This window comes from Ursus arctos, unplaced genomic scaffold (genome assembly GCF_023065955.2).
Source record: "Ursus arctos isolate Adak ecotype North America unplaced genomic scaffold, UrsArc2.0 scaffold_6, whole genome shotgun sequence".
Taxonomy (NCBI): domain Eukaryota; kingdom Metazoa; phylum Chordata; class Mammalia; order Carnivora; family Ursidae; genus Ursus; species Ursus arctos.
Window position 1 is genome coordinate 29,151,384 of NW_026623078.1, and position 16,702 is coordinate 29,168,085.

At 39.3% G+C, this 16,702-nt stretch overlaps 1 protein-coding gene across 1 annotated transcript in view; it reads left to right on the plus strand.

Annotated features, from left to right (window-relative positions):
- KCNB2 (potassium voltage-gated channel subfamily B member 2) overlaps window positions 1-16,702 on the plus strand; it is a 381,493-nt gene that overhangs the window by 28,449 nt on the left and 336,342 nt on the right. The window lies entirely within an intron of this gene.

A 16,702-nucleotide genomic window follows, 5' to 3' on the forward strand; every position in this document is an offset into this window, starting at 1 on the left:
TTTTCAGTGGTTCTTTCTTAAAAACAGTTAAGATTATGGAAATGTAATAGACCATATGTGACTTTTGACTGGAAATTAAGGTCGTATATGATAATTTACAACATGTAAATTATGTTAACAATCAACTGCAGGCAGACGGTCATAAAACTGCTTCTGCCCTGTTTGATATGCCTGGTTTTGCATCCTGGTGACTTCGAAAGGCATTTTACTTTCCAGCCAGAACATGGAAGTCAGTGAAATAAAATATATGTCTGTTGTGCATAATGAGGAAATGCACTTCTTGTAGCAAATGGAAAGATTTCAACTAGGTCTTTTTGTAGTTATGAATAATTTGTTTACTTGTATCTGTTAGAAAGAAATAGCTGTGCTACACTTGTGGGTTTGGGTTGAGAAAGGTTACTGCTCACTTGTAGTGTCAAGTGTTAGGTTACATCTTTGAGTCACTCCCAAAAGCATGGAGAATTTTAAAAACGAAGGAGATAAACTCTGGATTTAAAGGAGTATTTTGGGTGTTAAATGAACTCTTTCAGACCTTTAGGCAACTGAGGTCTAAGTCATTGTTCCATCAAATGTTCCGGAGGGTATCAGTCACATACACAAAAATCAGCGCTGAATCAAAGAAAATGTGAAGGTTAATATGGCTTATTTGCTTATAACAGCATTATTAACACATAGCTAAAATTAAGTACTGTTATAAAAAATATCTTAGGTTACATACATTTGTTTTTCTGAAGCATTTCCATCGAGGATAGAATATGGCCAATAACCTGATTTCCCAGATGAGGCAGTTCACTGAATCTCTACATTTTAGAAGCAGCAGCCATCCCTCCATCTCTAAGAAGGTAACATTGATAATGGCCTATTACGGTACACTATTATATACACCTGCATATCAGATAGATTATTGAAACTCGCTTCAAATTATGTAGGTACAGATAAGATATCTACCTACAAACTATACCCAGCAGCTAAGGACATCGGTTTTGGAAATTTTAATGTAGTTATAAATAATAAATTTGTTTCCAAATTATTCATCAAGCCAAGCGAATCTTTGCCAACCTCAGTAGATTCTTTACTAAATTTTCATAAGGGATTTGTGTTTGTTTATTTAAATATCTACATTTTCCTCTCTGTTTGAATGGTGAAATACTATAGAAATTATTTACATTTGATTATATGGTAGTTTAGTGAAAGTATTGTTCATTTGTCTGAGGTTTGGAACCTTTTAAAAACAGCTCTGTAGGAGGTCTTATATAAATCACTACCTTTTCCTATACTCTTCTCAAATCACATAACTTGTTATTTCTCTAGAATAATTCTTGGTGAGGTGAGTGCTATGTGTGAATAGTATTTTTACAACTTAGGAACAGTTTGTTTTGTTAAAACTGCAGTAGGGTGATACTCTAGCCCTCACTATTTGTGTTATGGGTACATCAGGATCCTGCGTATGCTATGACGCTCTTGTGTTGGAATGCTTGGAATCTATGTGTTTTTCCTAACTTGCTTAGGAGGTGAGATATCTTTGGAGGAGAATATCTGTATACCTTGCCTCTGCAATGATTGCTTATTCAATTGGGTAGTTCAGTTGAACATATATAAGAATGCTCTGTGTGGGCAACACACATGAAAGTGGACATGTAGAAAAACACTCCCTTCTCTCCAGAATTTAAAATATATTCTCTTAGCTTAAATAGGAATTTCATATCCTTGAAACTATTTGTTTTCTTCCCTTTTGGCTTTTCTGTCTTTTACAATTTATCGAATATTTCTGTAATAAAGTTTAAAGTTATGAGTTTACCTGCCCAATCCCTAGCATAGAAGGAAAAACACAACCTTTTCTATCAAATATTCCACAATGGATTAAAATATCTATTCAGTGACATGGAATAAATACTCAGTAATCAATTCAGTAATAATCGTTCAGCTCAGGCTATGTGCATCTACTATAATACACAAAATTATTACAAGACTCCTTGACCTGTTACGTTTTGTCCTTGGGTATGACCCTAAAAATAACAATTTGGCTCTTACAGAACATGCTTCTTGGTGTCACTTCTATTAATTGAACTTTGTAGTATATAAATAACTGGGGAAAAAATGCCAAAACAGAGTTTAAACAGGTGGTATATCTTAAGTGTCTATATTTCACAAATTAACATTTTTACACATACACAGAATAACATGAAATATAATTGTACTTTTCACAAAATAATAACAGGGCTAATGAAAATTGTTCTTTCATAGTTTTCCGTGGTGTAATATGATCTGGTAACGTGACACAAGTTTATATCTCTATGATGGACTTTGGGTTCTTTCGGTCTTGTTAGTTTATGTTGGTGACTGTCTGTATATCCTCATGTAGAGATAACGTACAAAGTTTAAATTTGAGGCTATTTGTGAATGTGGGGCCCACCAAACAGGCCTGGAGGAGGGCTGGCCCAAAGCTCTGGGTTACCATGACATGGAATTGCTGGTTCTGGAATGCGTTTCAGAGGAATGCGCATGGGGAGAAGATGGGCTTAACTGGCTGCCAGTTTCCTGGGCAGTGAATTGGAATTAGACTTGATCCTTTACCTCTTCCAGCCCTTGGGCAATTCAGTCAGCCTCTGGCTTGGAAATATTTTCTCCCTTTTCTTTGGCCTTTTCCCAAAGGGACTGCAGTAGCTGTTCGCCTTTAAATTTTGCATTACAGACACTTCAGTCTAAGAGGTGTTTGAAAGCCTTTAAGGGAAGCAGATCCTATGGCATGTGGTATTGTCTGCCTTTGTGATGAAACAACAACCAACAAGGAGCATGGCCCACCTGAGAGCTGAAAGGGAAGAGAGTCCGTGCTGTACAGTGCCTTCACTTTCGATATCTGAAGAAGGTCAAGAACAAAGGACATCGACTGTGTCTTCAGGCAAACCCAGTTAGGAAACGGCTCAGCCTTCTGAGGCAAGCCTCAGCCTGGGCACAGACATGGATATGGTGTTCGGGAAAATTCCGGGCCAACGGGCTCATCTCAAGTGTCAGGTCAGGAAGCTAGACTTTAGCCCTTATTTGATAAGAACGGTATAGGGGCTGCAGAAAGACATTTTTGTTCATCTGAACAGGTACAGGGAGAACCACCCAGCAACCCTGTTGGGCAGGGTCCAGGGTGGAGTGGAGGGGGGCACTATTTCTTATCAGCTTCCCTTCCCACTTTTCCTATGTATCCACAGCTACCACTTATTTACCTAAGGATTCCTCCCTCATCCTCTTATGTTTTTCCCATTCTCTCCTTCTCCTCTCTTTCTACCTTCCTCCCTTCCTCTCTCCCTCTGCCTCCTTCCCTCAAGAAAGTGAGGATGGTTGACTAGAGAATTATTTCTCAACCTTTTTTCATTAATGGCCCCCTAAGGAGAAGAATTAAGTTAAATTTAAATTCTCCCTAAAGAGAGAAAGTAAATACTAAGGAATAAGATTTTGTCAGGTAGGGTGGAGCTTGGAGAGCTACAGACTATTGTAATACCTAAGACTTTTTCACCCTGCCCCGCAAGACCCAGTTTTCTCCCACTGGCAGTGCCATTGATCCCATGGAGAATGCATACAATCGTGGAAAGGAGACCTGCCTCCAGTTCATGCCTCCACACACCCGCATGGCCTTCCGCACTGGCATGGCACAGCACAGCCCCTGAAGCAAGCAGGGGAAGGCTCGGGAGACTGTAGACGTTGTTGGATCAGGAGAGAGGCCTGTAGGAGCGGAGTCTGCCCCTGGGACTCCAGCGCTCTGGAGAGAGCCAGAGGTCAAAGTTCTCCGTTTTTCGGGTGGGGGGGGATGGCGCCTGTTTAGTTGCCTTATTGGTGGTAACTCCTTGAGAACCACACTCCACCCTCCCACTGAACTAGAGTGTAGGCATCTCAAGTCGCAGAAATAGTGAAAAGAAAGTAAATCCAAACAAAATTAAAAACTCCTGTCTACTCATAAGGGGGAAAAGAATGCATAACATTTTCACTCTATTTCTAGTTTATGGATCAGTTATTCTAATGCTTTGGATGAAAAAAAAATATATATATATATATTGGAACAGAGCCACCAATTATTTCCTTTTAGTCCAAGAACACAACTTTCACCTGTTGTGTGTGTGTGTATGTGTGTGTGTGTGTGTGTGCGTGTGTGTGTGCGTGGGCACATACATGTACAGGTTTCCCCCATTACCTGAAAACAGAGCATTCCTAGGAAATCCTTTGTAAGCTGAAATGGCATAAAGCAAGGAAGCAGTTATCATTTCATAAAAGTGAAAATCCTATTTCTATTTCTTTCAGTTAGTGAAAACAGGTCCTAGTGTAGGTCTTTCATAAAAGCAAGTGGCATAAAGAGACCTTACAGTAGTGGGGGAGCTGACATCTATGTATGTATACATACGCACGCACGCACAGAGTCGGGTGAACAACTCTGCCCTTACATAGCTCTGAGTTAGCTTTCTGATGACTGTCTTAGTGATAAACAACAACAGCAGCCATCAGAACCATAAATGCCCCCCCCCCCCAAACAAACTGATGCAGTGTGAGCGCACATGGAAATCTCCCTACATCACGGCACCTCTTGGAGCCTTGGTGGGACCTGTGCAGTTCGCCCGTTCTTACCTAGGATTGCCAGTGGCCTAATTAGTGTGCCAATCATGTCATTTCTGTGTTGTTTCCTATTTTCTCTTCTTGCCCTTTCCTTTCTACAGCCCAGCTGCATAGACGAGGTTGTGCTCTTCCAATAACACGGCATAAGAGTTCAGAAGTCCTCACTGGGGAGAGCTTAAAAGAACTTGGCCAGTCTGTAGAGGTTTAGATTGGAGATATGTGGTTTTTTCTTTTTCTAAAGTATATAATTCATGCAGACTAACTGGTTGAAAGCTTGGAATAAATTAGACATAAAAAAATAAAAGAGGTAAGATAGAAAATGTTGGGTTTTGATTAAAATGTTTCAAATATTCCAATCCTTAGCTCTAGCGGTCCTATTTTGAGATCCATGCCCCTCTGTTTTCCCCGAAAGGCTGACCTGAAACTGCACCACTTTTTGTCCACTTGACCTCATTTGATCAGGGAGAGAATGGTTGAGAACAGAAGAGGAAATTGATAAAAAGCTCACATCGCACATTCTCTTACCTAGGGGGCCATGGGTCCTGCTTTTACTGAGAATGCCCAGGTTAATGCCTTTTGTCTGAGGCTAATTATTAACAGCATCTCCTTTCGCTCTTAAAGAGTGTCCCAGTTTGGACAATAAATGATTCCCTTACATGTGAATATTTTTGAAAAAAAGAAATCATCCAAGAACCATGCACTTTTCCTCTTTGCTTCTTTGTTCCATTTGAGGGCCTGTCTTAATTTTCAAGCACTTTTTCCATCTCTTTTGAAAAATCGTTGGTTTTCATTAATATTAGAGTAAGATTTTCAGATTCCTTTCAAGCTTGGTTTTTAAATCTCAGTAAGTAATTATCATTTTCAACATAAAAAAACCAAAACAAAACCAAGGCGTTCTTTCTACATTATCTAATGTTATCACAAAATAGACTACATTGGCACTATTTAAATATTCTGGTTTTGAAAATTCATGTACACTACTTTGGTTATTAACAGATTTGTTTTCTTCATTTCAAGCGAGAGACTTTACAAAGTGAATGCTGTACTATTTTAGGTAAGCATAAGTATTATGAAAGAATGGTCACAATATTTAACGCTTTCCACTTTGGAAGACTCCAGAAGGGTTTAAATAATACTTTAGGTTAAGTGTTCTTATCTGAGCTCTATCACTGTGAACTGACCATTCTGATGAAGAAAGATACTTTCAAAATGATCAACAAAGTTGATCCTGAAAAAATTAGTGGAATAAAAACTGATCAAAGCATGATTACAGAAGAAAAAACTCTCCAGCTGCTGATGTATAATTCATGAAGTAACGCTAGATTACAATAGATTTTTTGGTTTTGGCATTGATTTAGCATTGGTGGTTTTCTTCTATTTGAGAACAACCCCGGAGTTCCATGACATTCAATAATCTATAATGTGATGAGGCATAAATCTGAATGCTGTGTAATACCAGGTTGGTTTGTTGGAGCTGGTTGACTTTGTTAAGTGAGCTTAGCTGACCACTGAGCACTAGCCTAACCCCGTTTGGTTTTTTCCTCTTCATTGTTACATATACCAACTCTTATTAAATGTTCCTGTATTTTATAGGGGAGATTATATGATACAGTAGAGCTTTGTAAAACTCTCAGGACACATTCCTCATTAAAAAATATCCTATTTAGGTATTCTAAGAGTGATGACAGAGCTTTTTAAGGTAGCAGTCAGCCTAGAAATTATTCTTGCCCTCCAATAGCCTGTCTTTAAAACCCTTCCTGCCTTGGCAGTGGACCAGAGAAGCATAAAGGAGTCTCCTGGCCAAGACAGTGGGCACATTCCACAAGCTGCTCTTCCTGTATCTATCAGCAACATTCAGCCCTTCACCCGACTTACTCTTTCCTCACATCTCCTGGAATAGGGTTGATGATGATTTTATAATTTGTGATCGGAACTTTGAAGGGCTTGAGGAGATGGAGACTTCTCTGCAATTGCGACGTCAGCCTTGATACACAGGTGTAACCAATCCAGAATTAAGAACCTGGACACAGACCACCCAGCTGGGGACAAAGAAGTAGAGTGACTGGCACGGAGACAGATGGAACAGTGGAAGAGGAACACATTTGGTCTCATCCCTCCAAAACCTTTGCAGGAGGCCCTAGAAGCTAACACCAGAACTATATCAGAGTTTGCACCTATGTCTTATTTAATTTGGGCTGTGTCTGCATCTGTGTTTACAGGAACTCTTTTGCTAATGCATGAAGCAAATGTATTTTCCCCCTTAAATCATAACATTTTTATAAAGCTTTAAGTGAAAGAACTCTGGATATTACTAAGAACAGAAGCCTGAAGTGTATATAGATCCAACTAATGTTTGCAGTGAAGTTTGCGTGTGTCCGGTGGGTGAAGCCGGCAGTATCAGCCCTCACTGAGTGGTACCTGAACTAGGTCTGTGCGTGTGTTTGTGTGTGTGTGTGTGTGTGTGTGTGTGTGTGTGTGTGTGAGAGAGAGAGAGAGAGAGAGAGAGATGCATGTTATTTATACACACTGCCACCTCTCCATTAGAGCATATTATATTATAAAAATCCACCTGCACAAAAATACAATAAACTTCCCCCTATATTTGGTAATTTAGGGTAGATGCAACTTTGTCATCCAAGTAAGACGGCTATTCAGATTACAGCTTTTGTGATAACCCGATCAGGCATGAAGTCCATGGAAAGTGCTCTAATGGTCTAAGAATAGCAGGAAGAAGTATTTTCATTAGTCTCCTAGGATTTTGTTTCAGGATGCTAGAGGTCATTGCCACCCTGGATTTCACGCTTTTACTTGTGTCTCGTTGAGTCACTCCTGACACAACCACAAGTGTTGAATGCCACTTTAAATAGCTTCTCTAGCCTATGCCACAACACTGCCAAGGACAGCCAAGTATTCCTTACACAGCTCTGAATGAGGCTGCTCGGTTGTGGCATCCTTCACTGAAATGAACCTCAGGATATTTGCACATAAGTGAAAGAACTCCCAGGCTTCCAGTCCTCGTTTTATCACTAATTAACATAAAACCTAGAGTACAATTTTGGATACTGAAATGCAGTTGTCTTAGCTGGTATCATCTAAATTAAATCCTCAACCCTATTTGTGCCTTGAATTAGATTTTTTTCTCTTAAACATTCAAATTTTAGTTTATGTCTTAGAGTTACACCTATCTTTGGCAACATTTTTAGAACTGTCTTAACTTTTACATTGGTGTCCAAGTGCACAGTTTCAACTGGAATTTGGTTGGATGGAAAAATAACTCAGTGCCACCATCTATGAAGTATAGCAACATATTTGTGCTACGAAAAATACATGTATTTCATCAATACAATGGCAATTTTCACTTTGGGAAGCTAGCAGGAGGCCTTCATAATATCCTGAAGGGGAGCAACCTGTTCCATTTCAGTGCAGCTTTTAGTTCAGAGGCAGAAAAACATTGGTAGGCAATCCTGTTTTTTCAAAGGTGATAATTTGCTATACTGCAGACGCAATGACCTACAAATGCAATGAAAGAAAATACGAAATAGTAGGCTAGAATCCAGTATATCATGAACTTGCTGTTACATATTGGCTATGGAAAAATCTAGCACATTTCATTATATTTCTTAAATGAATTCTGCAGGTGTGAAAATTATTGTATTATGTAAGTAAAGTAATTGCATTATGAGCAATATTAAAATTCAAAGCTTAAAAATCTCTTTTAAGCCCTGGTCTTTATTTTTCAAACTCTAGCTCATGAGCCATTATACATATTTTAAATTACACAGAATGTTTACAAAGTGCTAATCACACTCTTTTTTTTCCCCCCAAAGTTTTGTGTATAGATCATAGATGAGGTAGCTGAAAGGGTAGCAAACTGTTTTGATAGGCATATTTTAACAATCCATGAGGTACTTGGTGTATGTGCTTGAGAGAAGAAATGCTATATTTCAATGGAAAAAATCGTTTCGGGTTGTATTTCCCTGTCTTTGTTAAGTTATCCCGCATATGCCAAAGCACTGAACTTTCTCTATTCTGCTGCACTTTGATGCACATGTCTAAAATTGAGTCTGAAGGTTAGATGACAGGTTTCTGCTGTTTATCGGGAATGCATAACCTATCCTACTGCCTGCTTCACACACAGCTCTGCTGGTCCCCTCGAGAACCCTCCTCCTCAGGGAATGTTTTAGCTGTACTTCCTAGAACAACTTTTTATTATTATTATTTTTATTAAGGTGTCATTGACATAGAACATGACATTAGTTTCAGATATACAACACAATGATTTGTTATTTATATATATTGCAAGACGATTGCCACGATAAGTCTAGTTAATATCCATTACCATACGTAGTTACGAAAAATTCTTTTTTCTGTGAAGAGAAGTTCTAAGATCTATTCTCTTTGCAACTTGCAAATGTACAATACAGTATCGTTAACTATAGTCACCGTGTTGTACGTGAACAACTATTGATTTTTCACTTAATTTCTTAGGCTCCATTTGGATTTCACCTTTTTTAAAGCCGGGTTTTAAATATTGTATGAGGTGATATCTACTTAAATTTCAGTGAAATTGAATGTAGTGAAGTTTCCAAGTTAGAGAAGGTGGATAAACCTGAAAAAATCCAGACTTCATTTTGTCTTTAGCTTATAAACAGCCATTTGTTTTTCTTTATCCCACAGCATCAGAGTCTAAGAGTAGGTAGACTTCTAGACTCTTTAAAATCAGTATCTTAATAGCACTTTTCCTCTCCATTTGAAGGAATCTGATTCTTTACCCATCCTGTACCCTCCCCTAATTCATGAGCTCTGGCTGTTAAAATGAAGCTGGTTTTTCTTTCCACTCCTTCATAATAGTTGTCAGTATCCCCAGAGCCTTCTGTTTTGAGCAGAAATTTAATTCTGGGGGAAAAGACTGGTTAATTGGTACCCGATACAGTAACAGATGCTTTTTACAAGGCTAGATTAGCTCCTGTCTTCACAGTCCTCTGTGAGGTAGAGCTGTAACTTCCTGATAGCATCAGAGTGCTCTCGCCGTACTTATCCTGTCTTCTCATTTTGAGACCAGTTCTCTTCTAACAGTACTGCTTCCTTCACAACCTGGAAGAAACGAACCTTGCTCCCTGCAGCCCAGAGTCATGAAGTGAAGGCCCCATTTTTCTTGTCCCTGCAGTAATTAGTGTGCCCTTCCTCAACGAGCAGAAAGGGAACAATTTATATTGAGTACCAGCTGTGTGCTATATACTGAACTCAGGGGTTTTTCACATTGACCCTTTACAACAGAGGTCAGCAAGCATTTTCTGTAAAGGGCCAGATAGTGACTATTTTCAGCCTCTGTCACAGCTTCTCAGCTCTGCAGTTGTAGTATGAAAGTAGCCATAGACAACAGGTAAACAAACAAACATAGTTGGGTTCCAGTAAAGCTTGGCAGCAGGCTAGATTTGGCCCTTGACCCATAGGTTGCCTATTGCCACTTTATATCAGTCCTAGGTAAAAACCTTGTTTATCTCATTATACAGATTAGAGAGGCTGAAACCCAGAAAGATCAAATTTGTGTCTCTTGTCCTTTACTAAGTGGTGTATTGGAATTTGTATCCCATCTACCAATGCTTCCTCGTAATTATTCTTCCTGTCTAGTTTCATTTACCATTCCTTTCTCATCACTGCTCATCATCCCATCACTATCCAGTATTCATTGAAGACTTTGGTTTATGCCTGACAGTCATCTTACTACTGTACCCCCTTGCTATCCTGCAGGACAACGAGCTATCAAATTCCAGCCTAAACGTTCCCGATCTTGAACTCAGCACGTGGATGAAACCGCTCTCCCTTTGGAGTCTGGAACTCTGGTTACGACAACTGAGCCTTCCGTTTCTTACCAAATCTATACTTTGTCTCTATTGCAACTGCTTTTGCCTTGACTTATCCCCTTTTTCTCCTCACTTGGGAGCACTGGATCCATTGCCATAGGTGAGGCCTTGACCACCTCATACTTGGGTTGGGGTGATGTCATGAACTGGACTTGCTCACTTCATTTCCCTGCCAGTTCTAATCTGTTCTCCATGTAGCCAGAATTGCCTTTCAAAACATGATTGGGTCACTTCTGATTTCCCATTGCCTGCAGTCTAGTTCAAACTCCTGAGCATTGCATTTAAGACTCTTCCTGACCTACCTATCCAACCACATGCCTTACCACTCCTCGTACATGATACCCCAGTTATTCCAGACTTTTAACCATTTGTGAAGGCGGGGCTCTGCTCTAGACAGCTTGCTCACTGCACTCAACAAGCAGTGCTCTTACATGGCTACCTTCATCCAGAGGGGACATCCTTTCTCTAATTTGCACAGGGGTGACTTGTAAACTGGCTGTGGCCATACCTGCACACAGCTAAGACATTCATGCCTCTGTGGCCACCACACTTTCCTGACTGAGAGTGCCCTTTGCCCCTTTTCTCTCCTTTCTTATGTCTCAGCTCATATGTCCCTCTTCCATGATGTCATCTGACACTCCCTCCCAAGTTCTTCTCTCCTGGTAATCTAGAGATTCTGTCTGTTCTGGGCTCATTACCCCAGCTAGGTTGTCGTCCTTGAGGAATCAGACCGTGTCTCTTCATTTTCAATTACTGACACCTAGCACAGTTCCTGGCACATACCAAACACTCCGTCGTACCTGCCACCAAATGGCACCGAAGGGTAGACATAACAACATAACAATAGGACCAAATGTTTCACAGTATTTCAATTTCTCTGTAAAAATTGAACAACACAGATAGAGGTTGACTATCACATCCCAGTGATGATACCAGAATAATGCTAGGTTTGTTTTAGGCAGTTTAAGAAAGCTGGATATCTTACCCGTTTTAAATGGCTTTATGCTTTTGAAATAGGCGAAGAGCCATAGATGTGGGTTTTCCATTTTTACATTGTATAAATTCTCCATCTAGAATAGCGTGTAGGCTGCTCTGTACGCCGCAGAGTTTATGCAGAGAAAGGCGTCAGGTGCTGCTGAAAGGCAAGCTTTCAGATGCTTTGCTTTGCTAAGATTGCTCATTTTATTTGAACTGCAGGTTCTGGGAACTCTTGTTATAGGTAAAATGTAGCCTGTATAGGAATTGGAGGCTGTGTATGGATTGGAGCAGGGGAAGGGCTTGATCTGGCCCCCAGGGAGTGTGCAGTCCTTCCATACCCTCCAGGGGATGGATAGATCATTTCTTTACATTCAACCATCCAACCTTTGGAGGACCTTGGCCCTAAGTGGAGTTATCCCATTACTCAGAAAAAGTCACAAAGATGGATAAATCCAAGATTTGAATCAAGACAGAGCTCCAATATGGTGTCTTTTTTGTAGGAATATGAAGAGAGTCTGAAAAAATAAATTCTTAATGGCATAATGTAAAAAAGGGAGATCAGAAATCTATTTTTACTACAAAAGCTAAAAGAATCATAATGGTTTCAGCTTAGGGGAACTGACTTTTATTGTAATCCAAAAGGTATTTTCTGAAAACTGTAGTTTGAGTTTGTTTGTTTTTAAATAGAAATTAAGCCTTCTTTTTTAAGCTCAGTCTTGCTTGCTATTAGCATGCTACTTGGACATCAGGTCTCTTCAAATATTATTCTGATATTTCAGACTGCACTGGTGGGGTTTTCTCATTTGGGTGGGTTTTTCAGAAAGAACCTTAGTCAACCCCCTTTTAAAATGTCCCAATCACTTAGGAAGTTTCTTTGACATATTTTAATTTAAAAATTCATAAAGTTATTGTTTGAAGAGCAACTTTGTATATAAGAAGCCTCTAGGCTTCATATGTGTCTTCTAAGAATTTTAATGAGGTAGCTGCTAAGAGGAAAATCATTTTCATTTGTTAAATCTTTGACCTTATCATATCTCAGTTTTTAAGTTTCTAGTAGGTACTATAATTTAATGCTTTCAATTTTACCACAAAAGGAAACTGTCATGGTGAAGTATGTTTTGAGCTCTGCTATTCCAATTATTTGTGCACTGACCAGGGGAAAAGTAATCTTTGAACAGATCATAAGACTTTATGGGAGACAAAACTGATAGATATAAAATATCAGAAAATGTTCTTAATACCACAAATTTAAGTAATCTTCCATTTTGTATGATATTTTGAATTTCAGAGGAGGAATCTAATGTGAATTTTTAACAGGTAGGGAAAGCTTTGTAAGTGAGAGGGAACCAAATAGGGGAAGTAGAAAAACATATTTCAGGGGGCTCCTGGGTGGCTCAGTCAGTTAAGCATCTGCCTTGGGCTCAGGTCATGATCCCAGGGTCCTGGGATGGAGCCCTGAGTCAGGCTCTCTGCTCGATGGGGAGCCTGCATCTCTCTCTGCCTACCCTCCCCCAGCTTGTGCTCTCTCTCTCTGTCATGTAATTAAATAAAATCTTTAAAAAATATATTTTGAGAAAAAGAAGGAAAGCACAAACTTAGAGGAAAAGAAAGGAATTAGAGTGCCCAGTATTTGTATGGGACATTAGGGAAGTTGTCAGTGTGAGGAATTGAATTGGGAGGGCCATGTACTGACCCAGCTTGAGTGCCCACCTGAGAGCCTGCATTCCCAAGGGAAGTCATAAGTGGATGACAAGTTGGTCCCATAACTATTCCTTGCTGGTGGGAAGCTGCTAGGGAGGTGGGGCAACACAGTGGTGAGGAGCATAGGCTTAGGGTTAAGACGAACTTGTGATGGAGGGCTGGCTCTGCAAACTGCTAATTGGTGACCTTGCTGAACCTCAGATTCTCAGTGGAAAGTGGAGAGGATACTCATTTGTACCTGATATAATAATTGTGAGGATTAGATGAGCTAGTTAGCTGAATGCCTGGTACATAAGTATACCCAGAATATTTTATATTTTAGTGTGATGATTAATATTACTATTACTCAAAATAATTCATTTTTATCTTTATTTTTTAAAGAATTTATTTATTTATTTATTTATTTATTTATTTATTTGAGAGAGACTTTGAGAGAGAGAGCACAAGCGGGGCAGAGGCAGAAGGAGAGGGAGAAGCAGACTCCCTGCTAAGCAGGGAGCCTGATGTGGGGCTCGGTCCAGGGACTCCAAGATCATGACCTTAGCCAAAGGCAGACACTTAACCGACTGAGCCACCCAGATGCCCAAAATATTTCACTTTTTAAAAAGATTTTATTTATTCATTTGTTTGAGAGAGAGAGAAAGCATGCAAGCAGAGGTGAGGAGGAGAGGGAGAGGGACAAGCCAATTTTGCTGAGGGCAAAGCTAGACACAGGGCTCGATCTTAGGACCCTAAGATCATGACCTGAGCTGAAACCAAGAGCCGGACGCTTAACCAACTGAGCCACCCAGGCACCCCTCAAAATAATTCATTTTGAACTATCACCAAGAGGATTTTTTTCCCATAAATATTTGGTATTCTTCTGTTGTACTTTGCATTTTATTAGACCATGAAGGTAATGTCTATCTGTAGGTAACAAGTTATTTTCATCTCATTTTTAGAACCAAACTCCTTCAAGTAGCTAATTAAATTGATATTTATTGATTTGTCCAAATTGTCATGATAGTGATACCTTATAAGTGGAACCTGGAATACAAATTAAAATTTGAATCTTAAAAAGGTCTATTTTGGGGAAATGGATCTTGATGAAAACAATGAAAATAAAAAGAACAAACTGACCATTCCAAAGTTTGATTACAGTGTAACATTTGCATTCATTGCTCTTCTGATGGTCTCCTTTGTGTTAATCACTGATACTAATATAATTGCCTGGAAGTTGAGCAGCTATAAATAGCTCTATTCTAGTTCACAAACAGTGTCTTTGCCCTGAGAGAGGGAAGTGATCAGACTATCACTTTGTGCTTTCCGGTTGGGCTCATTGGCTCATATTTCTTATCTAAGTATCTGTTAGTAGGGTATGAAATTGAACACAGATCATTGACCTTCTAAATCCCTTGTCATTATGATGCATTAACAGTAATATGTTTGATTGCAAATAATTATTTGGCTCAGGAAAAATTGGATTCAAAGTAAATGTAGTCTCAGCCGTAAAATTTTCCATGCTGAACCTCAAAGGCACTCAAGTTTGTTAGAAATGCTATAATAACTCAGGAGTATTTAGAAGATTATTACTCATAGAAGATAAATAGGTTTTTAGTTACTAGTTTTCCATGAAGAACCACATTTTCTGAATTTAAGATCGAGAAAAATATTTAGCATAGCACTTGTTTTTTGATATATAGATTTAAAATAAATAAATAATAAACATTATCTCAAAATCGAAATATCAGTTTTTTAAATTGAGATTAGCATTTTGAAAAATCATTTTCTTGATTAGGGACATGTATTACTAGATCTCATTTCCCCTAAATTATTCAATGGATCTTGCAGAGATATATAACATGACAGGATGATAAATGACTGAATGGATTCTGGATAGATAGGTAGATGGACAGATAAATAGACTAAAGGGAAGGATAGACTAAATAGAAAGCTAACCTAGAGCGATGATAGATGGATGGATAGATGGACTGATAGATAAAGGACAGAAAGGAAATATGGGTAGAAAAATAAAGAGGAAACTGGAAAGATTAGTATATAAAATATTCATGACACAAGTGCCCAGTACAATTGGTAGAGGAGGGCAACAGGCTTTGAGCATTCTTATTGCTAAAGCAAACAAGAAAAAAATAAAAAGAATAAAATTACACAAAATCTGGACTTTGCAGGCAGGACTTATGGTCCTTGACTGAGTAGGTCCATTGGAAAGGGAAGAGGAGTGTATGGTCAGCTGTTCAGATGACCATTCATTTACTGAACAAATATTTACCAAGTACCAGGCTCTGTCCTAGGTGCCGGGGATCATCTCGAACAGAGTAGACACAACTACTGCTGGCGTGGAATTTACATTCTATAAGGAGGAGACAGATGATAAAGTAAATGAATGATTATGTAACAGACACACAAGTGATCAATGATATGAAGGAAAATAACGCAAGAAACAGGGTTAGGGAATGCCTGGGTGTGGGTGGTTTCATTTTTAAAAGGATTTCCAGGGAAGGCTTCGTTGGAAAGCTTTCTGAGCAAAGTGCCAAAGAAGTGAAGAAGCCCTGTGGATGTCTGGGGAGAGGGTTCCAGCAGTGGGAGATGCATGACTGGTGGTGTGGCTCTCAACTTGGGGGACTTTGTCCTTCAGGGAACATGTAGCAACGTTGGGAGAAGTTTTTGGCGTTCAACTTTGGGGTAGGGGGTGCTGCTGTCATCTAGCAGGTGGCAGCCAGGCACGATACTAAGCACCCTGCAGTGCACAGGACAGCCGCCTTGACAAAGAGCCACCTAGTTTGGGCCATCTAGCCCCAGATGTCAGCAGTGCTGAGGTTGAGAAGCCCTGATCTACTACAAGGAGGCTGCAGTGAACCTGGAGGAGTGTTGTAGGACATGTGGTCAGAGACAGCAGATCCTGGAGGTCCCATCACCTCTTACCGGGGCTTTCAGCTTTTCCCTGAGAGAGAATGTGAGCCAGGGGTGACTTCTGAGCAGCTGTGACCTGACTCACAATGTAACAGGCTCAGTCTAACTCCTGTGTTGAAAATAGACTTTGTGAGGGGAAAAGAAAAAGCCACTTAAGGCCTATCCTAACAATTCTGGAGAGAGACTGAATCACATTAAATACTAAGATTATATAGGGTGAATGAGTATGTTATTTATCCAACAAAATATCATCCAGAACATTTACATTTTGTGTCTTTTATCTTAAAACTGGGGTTTATGGATATGTTCTTCTAGTTACCCATTTTTTTAAATTACAGAGAAAAATTGCTATCTGTCAAAACTTAGGTTTCACCAGAGAATAGAATAGCTCAAAAACGAAAACAAACCTCTTTCATAGGTATAAACCAGTGGAAGAACGCTAGTAGTGGTAGATTTGTCTTAAGCAATCCTTATAATTAATTAACTTGTTTAGTGCTGTCTAAAAAAAGGAGCATTTAGAAAAAAATAAAACCAAGCACAGACAAATCCAGATACCTTTTTAGGGACAACGAAACAGGGCTGTTTTTTTTAAAAAGTCAATCAGAGAAGATTGATAAATACAGGTTAAAAAAAAAAAGGCCAATCCAGATGCAGAT